At 41.3% G+C, this 18,252-nt stretch overlaps 1 long non-coding RNA gene across 1 annotated transcript in view; it reads left to right on the top strand.

Annotated features, from left to right (window-relative positions):
- Positions 1-17,028, top strand: part of LOC135235789 (uncharacterized) — a 188,671-nt gene extending 171,643 nt beyond the window's left edge. The window contains exon 3 of the long non-coding RNA XR_010324437.1: positions 15,679-17,028. This is a non-coding gene — a long non-coding RNA (uncharacterized LOC135235789). The remainder of the gene's footprint in view (positions 1-15,678) is intronic.
- The last annotated feature ends 1,224 nt before the right edge of the window (positions 17,029-18,252 follow it).

Below are 18,252 nucleotides of genomic sequence, written 5' to 3'. Positions count from 1 at the left end.
TAGTAGTAGTAGTAGTAGTAGTAGTAGTAGTAGTAGTAGTAGTAGTAGTAGTAGTAGTAGTAGTAGTAGTAGTAGTAGTAGTAGTAGTAGTAGTATTAGTAGTAGTAGTAACAGTATTGTAGTCATAGTCATAGTAGTAGTAGTCATAGTCGTAGTACTAGTAATAGTAGTAGCACTATATACATGGTATGCCACATGCACATAACATAATTTGACAGGATGTGGTTTCAGTGTCCCAAAGTGTATTTAATTGCATAAAATTGTTGTGCATAGTGCAAATGTACCCGTGTGCGACACTTTAGATAGAGTGGGTTTGTTTTTTTTATGGGTATCTGATAAGCAATCTGAATAACTTATGTGATGCTGCAATGCATCCTAAACAGGCCAGATATCCAGTCCATCAATCATCTTCATTTCTACGCCAGAAGTGTGATTCACTCACATGTTATCATCTGCTTCCATCGTTGTGATGGAAACCCTTGTGCATTATATTTATCATAAATATTCAACAAATTCAACAATGAATATGAACACCTCTGTAAAAGCGAATAAGCACGGGATATTAATCCGTTGACATGTTTGTGACGGACTAATTGCAACAGCGTCCGTTTTATAAAAACTCCAGAGGAGTTTGTTATTGAATCCACCACAGACGGCTTGGTGGGGGGGGCACACCTGCTTACCCCCCAGTGTGACACTGCCCTGCTCTTTATCTGTGAGTGTGTGTGTGACACACCCTGCTCTGTACCTGTGAGTCTGTGTATGACCCCTCGCCCTTCCTAACCACTGCCCTGCATGGCCGCACACATATACAAAAGCATACACACACATGCATGGACATATGCAAGAATGCACGTACACACACACACAAACATACATGCACACATATGCATGCATGCAAATGTGCACACACACACATACACATATGTGCACACACACATGCATGCACACTCACATATATGCACATATTCATGCATGTGCACACACACACACGCACACACACACAGACCCCTGGGGGCCCCTGCGTGATTTAATTTGGCCAGCCCGACAGGTTGTGCAGCCCAAGTGAAGGATCAGCTCCAGATCGGTATGGACTGGTGCCAAAAGGCTACGGGCTCACCAGACTCTGACAAAGCGGCAGCAAAGCGGGATGGTAAATAAGAGGAGAGGCTGTATTAAATGAAAAAAAAACAGATGCTTCAGCAAAACTGCCCTCACCAAACACAGCGAATGGAACTTCTGAGAAACTACCGCAGAAGCTTTATGATCTCCCGCGCAAAGGACATCCAGTGCTGCAGTCATTTGTCTTCTCGTAGAAAAATGTACCGCACACAGTCTCTTCATGTTCATCTGATTCCTTTTTTTCCGTGCACTCTGAGGGCTAGATTCAAAAAAGGAAAAGAATTACCACACCCGACGCCAATAGGATATTATAAGGATTCTTAAAATAGAGGGGATAACAGGCAGTACATTGCCATCTACTTCCATTTGTGGATTTGTAATGACATTTAATAGGGGCGCATGGTCTTAAGGAAATTCCACAAGGATTAAGGTACTGGCTCACACTGAGTGACAGCTCCAGGGAGAACTGCATTTACACACATTCTCCAGAGGTGGACGATCCAGGTTCAGAAAGCAGGACTTTTACTTTCTGAACCCTGGACTTTCCACCTTTGACATTTACAAAGACACCTAAACATGTTCTCTGTGCCATCAAGAACTCCAAGTCACTGTTTCGGTTGGTTTCAACAGCCATCTTGTTTTTAGACCAGGTGTCCTCAGTCTCATCCAGAAAAGTGTATGCACACTTTTGTTCCAACCAAGCGGTTCCATACCTGATTCTACTAATCAACCTTGCTAGAGTCCTTGCTAAGGGCCTTGATTTAGTAGAATGGGGTGTGTAACTGCTTTGTTGAAACAAAAGTCTGTACCCACACCGGCCCTTTTCTGGATAAGATTGAGGACCCCTGTTTTAATCTATTCACCCGTGTGGGCCTTGGCTCTTTAAATAATCATAATTGCTAAGTTCTTCTGAAAGGACCAAGAGTGTATGATGTCGAATGTTGACTTCCCGTGCAGTGCCGCGTTCAAAATGCTATGCTGGAGCTGTAGCTAAGAAATAATGTCACTTTTGAACACTGTTAGTTGTGCCCAGCTGTGAAGAAAGCTGCAATAAGCAGAGTCAGCGCGTGCAGCTCAAGGAAATGCTTTGATATGAAGTCTCCGAGCCGCGTGTGCGTGACGGCTTTTATGCCTTTTGGCAGACAGTGATAAGAAAACAATGTGGAACTTATTTTTTTAGGCTTGTGCCGCACAAAGAAAAATCACTGCATGTGGTGTTTTTTTTTTTTGTTTTGTTTTAATTGGCTGGTTCTGTTCAGCTTTTTAACAAAAAAACTTAAATGGAATTCTTTAAATTCCTACAGAAGGACACAATTGATGTCAAATGTAAGAGTGACTGTAGTCCAAAAAAAAAAAATCCTGCTTAAGACCCCACAATGGGCTGGGGGGTTTTGTGTACAAGTAAATCATTATCTTGCAAAGTATATCAAAACAGTGTCAGGCTATGACCTCCCTATAGAGGGGTTGAGGAAAAAACAGCAGAGTCTACAGTTAGTAGAGAGTGGTGGCAGTGTGGTATAATGGATAGAGTTCTGGGCTCGCCACTCCAGAGCTGTAGGTTCAATCCCCATTTCAGGTGCTGCCATTGTACTCTTTAGCAAGGTGGCTAACCTGTACTGCTTCAGTATATATCCGGCTGTATAAATGGACGGTATGTACAAAGGCTGTAAACTCTGTTTGTCGCTCTGGATAAGAGCATCCAGTAAATGGCACTAATGTAATGTAATGTAAAAATGGGTAAGGCTCGCAAAGCACACTGGGACACGCCGTTTTATTTCTGCCTGACAGCCTCTGTCACAGAAAAATGATACCCGCGTGTCCGGGACGTTCCTCCCTACGTGAGCCGGGACTAGCGGTCGGGCTGTCGGGGACGGGCGGGAAAAACCTTCGCCGCGGTGACGGATCGAGCCGCGCTCTGCGTGGCCGCCGGCTGGCTTTCTGGCTTTAAGTGCGCTTCAGGAAAACCTCTCCTCCATGCAGATCCGTCCGGGACCCTAACGACCGTGCGACGGCTCCTCATTAAGCACGCCGTCCTGATTTATGAGGAGGTTGCGCGCGCTCATCATAAGTCCGTTCCCCCCTCTCTCCTAAAATAGAAGGGCCACCGTGCTCCCCTAGTTCATCGGGAATGAAAGGCGGCGCGTAATAAAAATCCTACGCCGCGGTCGGGTCTCTCCTCTTAAATCGCTGACATCGAAAAATAAGTCAAGTCCCGGCCGTTAAATGTGTTCTTGAAACTTCATTATATTTATGTGCTTATCTAAGAGCCGCTTCTGAAGCTATTGTTTGAGGGTTTATGTGAACGTAACTGTAGAGCTGCACTGTGTGAAGATTGTAAAGCATTTCCAACAGAGAACTGAATGATAACAAGCTCATCCGTCCATCCATCCATTTTCTTACATCCTGGTCAGGGTTGTTTTTTGCATGCTTGTGTTTTACTTTAAAGGGAACCCCACCTGTTAAGGTATGGTGTAAATCCCTTCAATTATATAAATATGCCATAAAAATCACATGAAAAATTTTAGTTATTATAAAAAATTTGTTAAATCCTTCAACTCGTAGGTCGCCATTGTTATTACTGTCACAATGCACTGGGTGGTGACATCAAATGGTTGCACGGGTCTCCCAGTCCATTGCTCTTGTCCATTGAGCGGAATTGAAAATGTCTTCTGTTCAGCCTTTTCGATTTGAGCCAAACCGGGACATTACTCAGCAGGAAAGCACAGAGGAAAGCCACCATCAAACAAATCAAAGCGGGGATTTGATGGTGTCTGTAGAGCATCTGCTCACCTATGCCAACCGAGATGGAAGCCTATCCCAGCATGCACTGGGTGAGAGGCAGGATTACACCCTGGACCGGTCACCGATCCGTCGCAGAACGCACACCATTCACTCACACATTCATACCATCTAGGACAATTTAAACTCTCCAGTTAACCTAAGCTGCCTGTCTTTGGATTGTGGGAGAGTACCCAGAGAAAACCCAAGGAGAACATGCAAACTGCACACAGAAAGGCCCTCGGTCGAGATTCTAACTCGATACCTTCTTGTTGTCAGGCAACCATGCTACTCACCTCACCAACGTGCCACCCGCTTGATGCCCTAACAGCAACCAAGAATAACTTTGAAAACTCTCAATACTTTTCCTTGTGGAGAAAGTAGTGATTTAAACCAACCTGCATGCAAACTAAGCTGCAACAGGATCCAAATTATTCACCCTAATATCAGCCATTAACAGCTGGGCCGGAGGAGGACATGGACAGGGTCCCAAGCAGATAGATCCAAAGTGAAGCAGCAGATGCTGAATCTCGCAGTTGTCCGACAGCAGTGGCTGGGGTGGGGTGTAGGGTGGGGAGTGGGAAGGGGGGTGTACACGAAAAAAGAGAAAAATAAAGATGAAAAGGAAACCTGGAGGCTCTCGTGTAGCTGAGCGAACTGCACTGCGCTTCGTCCTTGGAGCTGAATGGTAAAGAATTGCTAATTTTCTCACTGCTGACAGAGAACACTTTGAGCTCAACTGTGGCTGAGGTCTGAAAATAAAAGCTGCCAGTATGAGCGGAAGAAAGCCAAACGGGGTCATAAATTTGTTTCTGAGGGTTTAAGGACAAAGCAAATTTCGGCTCGATTCAAACGAAGGGCAAACTTTCAGAGATTTGAGAACGAGGGCATGGAATACGTGGTTCATTCTCACACCCCTCCCAAAAAAAAAAAAAAATAACTATAAAAAATGGAGCATTAACGCTCTCTGAAATTGAACTCCTGCTTTGTCCACGTACATGGATATTAAATCCTGTTCGAACTGACCGCAGTTCTCTCCTTATGATAATGTGTATTGAACATGGCCGCTCATGCACATGGTCAGCACTGGTCAATACTTTTCCCATCATCGGTCCTTGTAGCCTATTTTACAGTATATTGACCTTGTTGGGGAAAACAACACAGAAAAAAATAACAAGTCAAATTTGCACCCTGCTAATGAGATAAAGCCTGGAAATCAGTGCTCCTTAACCACAGTTGCATTAACCATTTTATGCTTTGAGGACTAGTGAAGGGGTCGTTCCATGTGAGATAACTGCATTCAAGGATGTAATGAAATTATTTAATAAATTGCTGCTGTCCAGTACATCCACAGTTGAAAAATGCATCAGTCGCCATTATTAAATTCAAATAAAATCAAATGCACAGGCCTGGATTCTATCGATTTTTGGTCCTTAACAGAAAATCATCTTGCTGCTAGCTGACCTTGCACAGCTTGTGAAGAAAAGTAAATGACAATTGCATGTAATTGCTATTGAACTGAGATGTGTTTCAGGACAAATGTTGTTTTAATTCAGGCTAAACTCATTCAGCTAGCCAAAAGGTTTGCCTTAAGAACAATCTGAATTATCTCAGTGTCTTCATCTGAAATGTGCACTGTTGCTTTGGCTACTGGCTATTGGCATTGCATTTCTTTTCCATTGTATTATCAAAAATCCATAAATATAAATCCATAAATACACAGTTAGCTACTGTGTGGGTTAGATATTACTTTTTTTCCATTCTGACTTGCATAAACCATATTGTGCAGGCATTGTGCATATATTGATATGTACAATATGTCTGTCTGAGATGTAAAAATATAATATAATAATTAATGCTCATCTTTAAACATTACTGCTGCAGATGAGTCATGCTGGTCACCAGTTACTGTAGGGTGGGAGTCACTTTTTGTTTCATTCAAATTGTAAGATAATGTGTTCACATCTATGGATGACTGTTACATAATGAGTATTGTACCTTATCGGACCTGTGTTTTGTAGTTGTTCCAATGCACTTACAGTACGTCGCTTTGGGTAAAATTGTCTGCCAAATAAATATAATATAATGTAATGTATTTATTTAGAGCAGTGGTAACCAAGCCTGTTCCTGGAGATCTGCCGTCTTGTAGGTTTTCACTCCAACTCCAACAAAGCACACCTAATTCAACACCTAGGGATCATGTTCAGCTGCTAATTAGCAGAATCGGGTGTGTCAGATTAGGGTTCAAATAAAAACCTGCAGCAGGGATCATAAAATCTGGCTCTCAAATCTAAATCCGGCCCTGGTTTTTTTCCCCTCCCAGGTAATTAACTGAACGATTAGCACTTCACACCTGACTCCCGGGTAAAGTGAGGGTGGGAAACCAGCCGTTCTCCACCTGGGGAGGACCATGATTTGATGATCCCTGACCTACAGGATGGTAGACCTCCATAGCTGTTTCCCACCGAATTAGACCAATGGAGCTGGCTGAGGTGACTCGTCCCGTCGCAGTGTGTATGCATAAGCACTGCCACTCTACAGTGCAGACATGCCACTGCCGGCGTGATAAATGCAACCGCAAAAACGAAAAAAAGTGTTTGTAGTTTATAGGGTTGCGGTGCGGAATAATGGCATGGGAACTGGACTCATAACTCAGAGGTTGCGGGTTCAGGTCCCAGGTGGGGGTCCGCCATTGTACCCTTGAGCAAGGGTACTTTACTTCAGATGCAGTGCGCCAGCTGCACTGAGGCTTCTGGGGCGCTAGTGCCGTTAAAGCACTGCTCTACTCTATGGATCCACAGTCCAGGTTTGAATCCCAACTTTGGCCAGTGGCTCCATATAGTGACAAATAATTAGCGGTAGTGTCGCCCAATGGGTTAGGGTGGTTTTCAGCAGAGCCACCTACTGGCATCAACGCTCTATAAGATCTTTCAGGGCCACAACCATCCATGGACAACAACTTTTTTTTTGATGCTACTGTTCTTGCTTCAGTTCCCAGTCTGCAATTGATGACGATTCTTGCTTCCCATCCCCCAACACCCTGGTTTGATTCTGCCCCAAAATGGTCTGTGATCAGTTAACCTCTCTGTCCATTCTCATTCAGGGCTCCCAAAATCCTAGACCCGGCTATGGTTTTCAATCAGCTGGGGTCTGTGTCTCTTAGCTCGCTAGTGACCCCTGCTGGTCAATGAGGATCCCAGCGGTTTTTGCTGGCTAAAGCTGCACATGAAGAGTCTTCTAATGACTCATGCTTGTGGGCTGTGGAGAGTGGAGCGCGTGTACTTGTCCTCACTGTCTCACACTGGCATTGCAGCATGAGCGTGAATGCAGCCTACGCGGTGCTGGACTGTGCACAGCTCCACGTGTTCCTGCCTTTAGGAACCAAAAGACCTGTAATAATGTGCTTTAGGGGGGCTGGTGCTTTGAGGACTCAGAGTTGCATTACCCTCACCCAAGCTCACAGCGTGACATTTAGAAATAGTTTGTGCATAGAAAAAGAGAAAATAGAAAAAGTTTTGTGCATAAATGTAATTAGATTTTTTTCTGCAGACTTAATCCAAATGTATTTTAGTCCAATTAAATGATTGTTTTTTTTGTTCATTGCAGCTGTTTGGTATTTGTTAGTTTCTCATTTTCATATCAAGCATACACTTGTACTGTATGGTTAATTCAGTTTGTAGGTGTGCTCCTCTAATTGAAAGGGCTTGTTAAAACATTTTCCTGGAAGACATGTAATTATGATTCTGCTTCATTACATCGGTCGCAAAACAAGTAGAAGGTTGTAGAATTCATGAAATTAATTAAGGTGCAGTATTTTGTACACAATTTTGAAAGGGGAAAGTAAGTCATGTTTGGGCCACTGGTCATTGATACTGCTCAAACTTTTACTCTTGTTGCAATTAATCAGGTGTCTGTATCCAGAGAAACATAAAAGGCCATCAAACGTGCAAAGACTATGGATCGATGTCCAATAATTCAAGAGACAGAGAGACAAAAGCAGACTCGATCCACCGTTCCTCAACTTAGTTAGACCCTACTGAGTTAGACAAACAAGAACTTAAAATCAAAGTTAGAGTCAACAATTCCCAGTCCGTGCAAACAAAGCAGTCCCGCTCAAAGTCCTTTTGTTCTAAAAAAAAAAAAGAAAGGCTAGCGTTGCATCCCTTGTTGTTCAATGCGTGAAATAGCAGTCAGGCAATCGAAGGGTCTTGGTGCCTTGAGCAATTACGGTTTCTTCTGAGCGTTTCTGCGCTGAACGATTAGCGCTGAAGATTAATAAAACCCACGTGCACACGTTCCCAGAGCGCAGCCAATGAGCTGCTCTTGCACTTGATGATTAATCGCGTGCTGATATGGCTGGCGCTGCAGGAGCCGAGGAGGTGCTGTAACTGCCAGGATACCTTATCTGGGGCTGCTAGCGTTAGAGCTGGAAAGTAGCTTGCATGCAGTCAATAGTTCTTCATTACACAAAACAGTTATTTTTATTAGTAGTAGTAGTAGCAGTAGTAGCAGTAGCCACAGTAGCAGTAGTAGCAGCAGCAGCAGTAGTAGTAGTAGCAGTAGTATTAGCAGTAGTAGGAGTAATAATAGTAGTAGCAGTCGTAGTAGTAGCAGTAGTATTAGCAATGGTAGTAGTAGTAGCAGCAGCAGTAGTAGTTGCAGTATATTTGATGTTATTTTTATTGTAATACTGATTGATTTTAATTATTAGCATTAGTGGCGCTAATATTAATAACAATAATAGTTGTCATATTTTGCTTTATTTCATGTTGTGTAACTCGACAGAGTGCTAAAAGCAGCTGTCTGAATTTCATACACCTCAGCTCATGAAAGTGGGTGGCAGCTCTGAATGCAACATTTACAAGGACTGAACATTGTAAGTCTTACAATGTAAACCCAGACTATTTCTGTCCAGTCAGGGTTTACATTACAAACCATCATTAATCTCAAGTGTTAGAGCTGATGTAATGTTATGATTTTCAGAGTTATCTTGCTTGCTTTTCAGCTTCCAGTGTTCAGTGAATATATTTCTTATTTTATTGATTTATTTATTAACCCTTTTACTAGCCCTTATTTAACATTACAAACTATATATATATATATATATATATATATATACACACACATATGTTTATATAATATATGGTTTGTTACGTTATATCCATATCCATATCCAACCAGGTGCATATTGAGATTAGTAGCTCCCAAAATGTTATGAAACCACGATTTTAATACCCTGCATCAAAAAGATTTATGTCCTTCTGTAAGTAGCACCTTGCATAAAGTCTGAAGACAAAAGATTGATTTTGAGGGAGGCTCATAAGAATTGTTTATAACCCCCGACTACTTAGTGCAAGGTGGCTTTATTATCATTATCATTTATTTATTCAGCAAATTCTCTTATCCGGAGTGAATTACAAGGCCAGCTCAAAAGATAGATAAAATACATATTTTGCAGGGGCAGCAATGCATACAAGGGAACAGAAAATCCAGTAACACAGTGACTGAGCCTCAACCTGCAAATCACTGATAAAGCACAAGCTTACAGCTGTAATTGTTCAGCAGGCTCGTAACGAATAAAAATTAGCCTTCTGTGCATCATATCTGTATCGCACCAAGATTTGCATATCGCAGCGCTGAATAAAGATCTATAGGAACAGCCGTACCTCTTTGAACATGATGTCAAACTGATATATAGAGTAACTGCAATATTGAATTACATAATGATGATGTGCTCATGGTGCGTGCATGTGACCCGTAAGAACAGCCTATCAGGTTTCATGCAGGATGTGAAGTGATGCGGTATTGGGTGCCAGGATTGGAAATTTATACTTACACAGGCAACGCACTGTAATTGATGTTACCTTTAACTTTACAATCATCTCTAAAGCAGAGAGAGAGAGAGAGAAAAAAAATCATTATAGCAGCATAATGTAAGCATTTTTATCCTGCCGGTTATTGCAGACGGTTCAAAGGCCAACAGGTTTTTAGTGCAGTCAAATATACATTTCAGGTTTAGTGCTCCAGGGGAGAATTTCATTACGTCGATCTATAAATCTTCTGACTGCGGTCTCCGCGTCTCTTATTTTCAGCCGATCCCGGCCACTGCCCCGTCAATTCGACAACAGAGAAAGTGATCCGTAACGAGTTTCCTCGCGATGCGTTCGAGAGATTGGCGATGCCCCGCATCCGTTTACCGGGCGGTGCGGTGCGGTGCGGTGGGGGGGGGGGGAGTGCGCCGTCCCGCCATTGGGTAGGGTCCTGCTAACGCCTCACACCCGCTTGTCTGTCCTGCATAAATCTGGAGGCGGGTCATTAGACCGGGGCCCCAGATTAAATCACATCCCTCACCGGGGTAAGATCGAGCTCTCACTGCACACTTCCACAAGCCACCAGCGTTCAGCTCATCGAAGTCTTCATCTGTGTGTCTGCGTGTCTATCTGTCTATGTACGTATGTATGCATGTATGTGTGTATTAGTTTAATCCCTCGTTTGTTTTTGTATATATATATATATACATTCTTATATACGCACATTGTATATTTTATAACATATATATTAATATATTTCAGAATAGAAACAATATAATAAATAAATAAATATTTGGTATTGGCATCTACATATACGTACATATATAAAATTGTAGTACTTGCTTTTTTTGATCTATTATCAAAAATATTTTAAGCAAAAGGCATTTCACTGTAGTTTAGTGGATTTAAAATGAACTCCCCTGAGTTTGTGATTAACAGAGACCAGTTGTGCTGTGCTCTCTGGCTTCTCCGGACAGAGCATCTTACTTCAGGCCGTTTCAACTTCACGCGGACACAGAGATGACCCGTGGGTCACACCGGTCACAACTCGGGGCAGCGTGTTACCGCTGTGGTCTGGGGGGTGGGGTGGAGGGGGGAGCCACCGAATCCCGAGCGTTGGACCTGCGCCTGTGACACTGCCCTTCGACGTGCGTTACGATGCCCGAGGCAGCCTGCCGAGGCTCGCCGCTTGAGTGTGACAGACTAGGGGGGGTCTTTCGCCTGCTTTTGGGGGCCATCTGAAGGTCGAATTCTATCCGAAGTGCTGCATCCGGCCGCTTAATTTATTATAGGCTGTGGGCGTGCCTGGCCTCTGTATGAGTCATAGAGTTTTACAGAGGGTGACTTGCCTGTACTTGCAACAACTTCTAGCAAATTATAGTGCATCTCCAAGTGTATGTTTTATGTAAAAAAAAATAAAAAAATTTGCTTAAAGCTTTTTTTTATAACATTATAACAAAATAAAACAAAAAATGTTTTTTTATGCTGACTGTGAAGAACCACAGCTATGGTTCTTGAAATTTTTTACAGTGCACCATGCTCCTGAGATTTCTGGTTGGGTTGTATTTGTTTTCTATGCTATGATATGAATGTAAAAACTGAATACACAATATCTCACTTAATGTCTTAGTCTATCAACAGAACTTGAGCTCTGTGTGTTCGTTCATAGAAAATAGACACGGTTTACACACGCTACAGTCACAACAATATTACAGGAGTTGTTCCACACTGGCAGTGTTGTTAGTGTGGAAATCATAGCGATGTGCCAAGTGTACAGCAAACAGTGAGTTTGTAATGAATACGCCTCCTCCTCCAATCCTCGTATTTGTCTCCGGTGGGTATTATCAAATTTAAAATTCAGTATCAGTGAACGATTGGATGGGCCTCTTGGGCAGTAACTGGATAGAAATAGCTGTCAATCAAGCAAGGAAGGCATTGGAGAACATCACACTTGAGATCTCATAATTTCCTTGGAAAAATCTTCAAACCCTTTCACTAACACTGAGCTTGTATTGTGAAACAAAATACTTTTTTTGTGATGGGGATGAAAAATAGTCAGCCGATTGAATTTCTTACCGTTATGCTACCAACATTACAGTGTGAAGTGGACTGCTGGCACCACAGTAGGCCTCCCTCAGTTGGTGGGTTGGGGTGCTGGTTCTGGGGTACTTTCATGTGAAGATGTAAAGCGGACCGCAGCTCCCACAAAAAGGATCTACTGCTCATATGATTATAGCACTTATTTTATTGGGCAGAGTAATAATCGCAATACTGACGCGTCTCGATCGTGTCTTCCTGAGGGCGTTTTTCAGAGCATTCAACGGATGACGCGGTCAAAATGCGTCAGTTTTTTGTCAGTTAATAATTGTTATAACCATACGAGCATTATATCCTTCTTGTGGGAGTTGTGGGCCTCTTCATATGCTACCAATATATTTTAATATATTTTGCATTTATTATAAGCACAGTGATATGAAGAAGTATAGTACTTATGTCTGAGCAATGATGGTATTTCCAAAAAGAATATCATTTAGTGAAATTCAGCCAGATCATACAGACACTGGAAACTGACCAGACCTTAACATAAGCCTATCCCCCCTCCAACCCCTCCACTCTGCTAATGTCCTTCTCTCCCAGCCCATCAATGCCTGCACCTCCTCCCGTTACTGTATTTCTATTTTGTGGCTCACAGTATGACCACATTCATATTAAAGGCATATTTCTTGTCCAGTTATGCTTCGACATTAAATACCAGTCACATTTTCTAATTAGCAGTTATAAAGAAACGTGACATGTCATTTCTTTCATATTTCTATATTTCCAAACAAGTTCATCTTTTTTTCATTTAATTATATTACAAACATGAGTCTGATATTATGAAGGTAATTTGCTGAGGTAATTTTGCCCTGAAATTAGTCTCTTTTTCTTCTTCACCTTCGTAGGAGCTCCACAGAAACAATGTTGTGGTTTTCCCTAAACAGCTTCCTGTCTCCTGTATCATTATTCAGAAAGGCTTCCAGTGTTTACACATGAGCACATGTGACATTTGTTGTGTGAAACCCTGATTTTGCCATGTTATACTAGCCCAGGGGCATCCGCACACATCCTGCGTGAAACCCCGAAAGTATTTTATTCAAAACATTGAAACAAAGCAATACCATGCAAAGAAAACACGGTTAAATAATTCAGTTTAACTGGGGGAATTTAGTCAGTTTCCTCAGAATGTGTTTTTCGTTAACTTTGGCTTTCAGTCACGGAGAGACTGTGCTGGAGTCTCTCTCTCTTTTTTTCTCTCTCTCTCTCATCCCCTCCCTCTCACCTTCTCTCCCTCCCCTTCTCTCTCTCTCTCTCTCTCTCTCTCCCCCTCCCTCCCTCCCTCCACTCCACTTGTGTGTGTGTAGTTCTCATGCTGCATGTGAGCACTCTTAAACGCGGTGGTGAGATTTTTTAAAAGAGGCTCAGGAACACAGAAATACTTTCAGAATCAATATCGTCTGACAGGAATCAAAATGCCACATTTACAGTTTGTCATGGCTGCTTGCAGTGCTCACAATCACCAGCTCTGGGCCCTCTGTACACTGGGGCCGTTAGTATTCACAAAGTCCTTGTTACACACCCTTCATACCAACGACCATCCTTTTTAAATAGCTTATTATATTTATACATTTATTTTTGTAATAACAATACTGTCCTGTTTAAGGTAGGGTAACAAGTGCGATGACATGTAACATAGTGATGCATATCACACACACACACACACAGGGAGAGAAAGGGGGACATTTGAACTTTTAGTGTCAAAGGTTAAATATTTTAGGTGGTTATATAATGTGTGCATTTCACAGATATGTAAATGTTCAACCTGGCATGTTCTGGATGATGATGATGATGATGAAGATGATGATGATGATTATTATTATTATTGGTGTAATTATTCTGATTATGATTATTATTAATAATAACAATAAAAATAATAATAATCATTATTATTAGTAGTAGTAGTCATATTAGTATTATTTGTTATTATTATTATTATAATTGTAGTTATTGTTATTAATATTGTTGTTGTTGTTGTGCAATTTAAAAAATAAACAGGATATACTCACAATGCTTCCAAATACTCCATTAGAGGACAATTCTCTGAAATATGAAACATGGCTTTGTGAAATAAACTTGGAACGTCTCTTTTTTAATTATTTTTTAAAGGAAGAATGCAAAAACTTTAAGGCTTTGAAAAGGCTGTTGATGTGTAAGAATGACAAAAGTTTTGTCAAGGTAACCAAAGCCCTTCTTTTTCCTACCCTTGACATGCAACATAAATTGCCTTCATCAAGCCATGGCTGGAATGTGTTCTGCAAGAATCTCGGTGGCAGGGAGTTTTAAATTGAAAAGCTTGTTTTGGTTTAATATTTTTGTGTACACTCACAAGGTAACACCGTGGATGCTGTTGAAGCTGGCTTTTGAATGGCAGGTGGATGAGTACCCTGAGTCCTGAGTCTTATTTGGAGTCCTCAGCTATGAATATATTTCATTAAAATTCATAATAAAAAAAGGTGTGAGAAATGCAGAGTAATGGTTATGGGGTTGGTTTAAAATAAATAAATAAATAAAATAAAACTTTGTCCACCTTTAAATGTCAACAGTGATAATTAGGACTGCACAAATATTTTTCCAACTTAAACTAAAAATGTGCATCTTGGATATGGATAATGCAGAGGAAGCTTGCATAGCCTTTACGAGGAATGAAACTTACAAAATCATTAGCAACTGACACAAAATCTTGTTCACGGACAAAATCTCTCCAAAATATTAATTCCAATTAGTGCAGTTAATTGTGCCACCCTGATTGATGAAGACTGTCTCTAAATTGATAAGCGGTAATGATTTGACATGGCTGGACATCATTAATTTTTTTTTCCCAATGACATTCTTTGTGATTGCAGCCTTGTTTGATGAATATATGCAATTGCAGGACCAGCTAGACGGTGAAGAGCTGCATGTAAGCCTTAATTGAAAACCTGTGAATGGCTGGACACAGCTTCATCTGTGGCAAGGCTACTGTGTGAAAGGCAACAGAATTTGTTTTGCAGAGGCAAGTCACACAAAGAGCCAGGTAATGAGACAAGTGGAGTACAATAGGGCGACTCACGAGGTCTGAAATGAATTAATTCGGTGCAGGTGCAACTACTGGATATTGATATGGTTTCATAAGAGATGTGTGTATAGAGGTAGTATCCAGGGGCACAAACACGCACACTCACGCACACACACACACACACACACACACACACACACAAACACATGCATACTTATTTTTTTGGCAAAATGTGCCCCGGTTTCTGCAGGGACTGTCACAAAGTGTAAAAATGTGGGAGTCAAGCATTTGGCTTGACTATTTCCGCCAGGATTATGGGGCAGAGATCGACGCGTTCATGCCATTTCATTAACCCCGTGTTGGCTCTGGTGTTCGTACAGTGAGGTTGGTCACTAAGACGCATCCTCAGAGAGGACATTATCGGCTCTAAATTTGCATATCAATTAGTCTGGACTTCAGAACGTGATGAAAACCATTCTGCCTCTGCTCGCCCTGCATTTGACTATCACCAAATTTAGAAGTCAACGCTTTTTTGAAACCATTTTTTTGTCTTTCTGATATTTGACTGTCATTCTCCAGAGGACATTAAGTGCAGGGATTTGAAATTAATCTCTCTCTCTCCCTCTCTCCCTCCCTCTCTCTCAGGAAGAGGGTGGTTTGATTTTTTCTTTCTGCCAAGAAACTTTTCTTTTTTGTATGTATTATAAACTGATCTTTGTGCTTGTGGCAGTAGTTTAATAAAGGCATTTTTCAAATTAATTTTCTCTCTCCCTTTTTATCTCTCGTTCCCTCGCCCTTCCTCCTTTCCTCCCTCTCTCTCTTTCTCTGTTTCTCCTTCTCCATCTCTCTCTTCCATATGATCTTTGTCTTCTGCAGTGAACTCATCTGCATGGTGCCAACCCTGATACCACCAAGATGGCTGGATATTGGCCCACAGCTAGGTGCTAAAAGAGCCTGTGCAATCCCCACAATCCTTTTAATCTTTCATCAATCATGTCGGCATACCACAAGGCCCCTGATCCTATTACCATAAGGGGGAAATTGCTATTCCCACAAATAGACAAGTTGGCAATCTGTAGTGAAAGCTCACTGAAAAGAGGTGGCGGTAAATGACAGGTTTGATTGGGCAATGGAGGAATCCAATCATCCATAGCCTGAAAATAGAATTTGATAAAATACAAGTAAACAACTGAAATGTGTGCTCCTCTTAAAAAGTGCACAGAGAAACAGGACTGGCTGTTCGGTTTTCTTTTTGAAAATGCGAGCGGTTATCTTAAGGGATCTCGGAAAAGGGAATGGTCAGCCTAATTTTGAAACATATTTTTAAACGGCTTCTCGGCTGAATGTTCACCCGTCCCCGTGGCAAAATTCATAGCGGCCGTAAAGCCCTCCCCAAAGCTTTAGGCGCCATTTAAAACAGGCCGGCCTCTTCCTCACCGGCCATGTCGTGAAAAAGGAAATGGCTCCAATAAAACTTTGTGTTTTGTTGCAGTACATGACCTGCTTTTAAGCTTTCTTCACAACTACTAGCGAGAAAAACATTTTTTTTCTAACCGTTTTTTTCACCACCATCTATAAGCTGCTTGAAGGGGCTTATTCAGTAAATACATTCATAAGTACATTTACAGATACTATGCTCTGTTTCTAAGTGACAAGGTAACCTTCTAAAATAATCAGGCTGTTAATACATGCTACTGTGTTGTCGTAATTACTGGACAAACTGATCAGTATACATCTGGAGTACATTAATAAAATGATTTCTGCTCTCACCCTGATAATAACATACTGCTTTTTATATTCCACACCAGCCAAACCCGTTAGATCGGTGTTTATAGACTGGAATATCTGTTTCTAAATTACTCCAAGGAGGAGCATCATCTAAGAGTGATTAATCACGATTAATTAATCAGCCTCCCCACAGTTTCTGTGCTGTCATAACAAAATGCCATGGCTCGAGGTTAGCTTTGAAGAACCACAAAGTGGGTAATGATGAATTTATAGCAAGTTCTCGCATAAATTCATCACTTAAAAAAATAAAAATCATCAACAAACTAAAAATGTTGTTTTGGAACGTATGTCATTTCTTAGGAATGTGATGAATGGGATTTTTGTCCTTTCACTGCTGTTTGTCCTTCAGATTTTCTTGCTTTCATAAATGGATGAGACCAGATAATATAAAAATGTACAAAGCTTTACTCTGATACCTTGAATGATTTCAGATTGAAACTGTACGCACTCGGCAGATTGTCAAGGTTATTGTAATTTATCACAAATAACAATAAGCCTTGACTATACCCTTCAAATTAAAAGTCATTCAATTAGGAGCCGTTACACTGAAACGATTCGCTCACAAGCTTGCAAGAATGAGCATTTGCATAATTGTCTGGCCAATTCTAAGGCGCTGATAAGTATTAATTAAATGACGATAAATACCCCAGCCCGTCCTTAAGAGGGTGGCAGACAGCAATTTTGAGACCACTGCCTGCTTTGAATTTCCTTACGATAGGGTCTGATCGGCTCATTAATGGAGGCAGACTGGCGGAGAGCCTGCGGTAATTAAGGGTTTTATGGTGCGTGTAATTTAAGTCTTTTTAAGTGATAACCTTGAGTCCAAATGAATGGCACTACATAGTTTCTCTCCCCGCCTTCCTTGTCTGAGAATCGGACACCCTCTACGCACCTTATGAGTGATCTGAGTGTGTTTCTGTAAGTAATCATGCGAGAGATTGCTCATCTTAGCTATTATGCTCAATGATATCGATTTCATTTAAACTTTTGGGGGGACAACAAATTTTATTGTTATTATTATTATTATTATTATTAGTAGTAGTAGTATTAGCAGCAGCAGCAGTAGCAGAAGTAATAGTCTAGTAGTTAGTTATTTTGCCTTAAACCAGAATGAATTATTCTTTTGTATGTGCTCAGTGTTTTCAAACTCTTCTGTAATCTAAATTCAGTTCTATTCGGCAGTCTCTGGTTCTACTATTTACTTTTTGTGATTGCTACTCCAAGATCTACATGTTACCTGTTTAATTTCCCTTTCTAACATTTCATTTTAAAACAGGAAGATGGAGCATATTGGTTTAGCCAGAACTGCACTGGCCTTGGATCTTACACAGGAAGCATTTTATGATCCCTCTCTCAATACACAAATTCATACGTATGTGTGATTCAGCTCCTCTTCAGTCATCTGAAATAATTACCACTTACACTTATCTGACAGCTGAGACAACCGATAGGTCTTTCAGATACCGTGCTCCTTTAATTTAGAGCTCAGGACCAAAACCCATCCACATCTCAGTCTTTTCATTTGTCTGACTGACTAGATGGCACTTGATATTTGATACAACGAAGAGCCTTAGTCTCTCTCTATCTTTCTCTCTCTCTCCTTTCTTACTCTCTCTGTCCTCCTTACCCATGCTCTCTCTCTCTTGCACTCTCCCTCCCCCT

The sequence above is a fragment of the Anguilla rostrata genome, chromosome 12 (assembly GCF_018555375.3).
Source record: "Anguilla rostrata isolate EN2019 chromosome 12, ASM1855537v3, whole genome shotgun sequence".
Taxonomy (NCBI): domain Eukaryota; kingdom Metazoa; phylum Chordata; class Actinopteri; order Anguilliformes; family Anguillidae; genus Anguilla; species Anguilla rostrata.
This window is presented reverse-complemented; position numbering and strand designations above follow the sequence as displayed.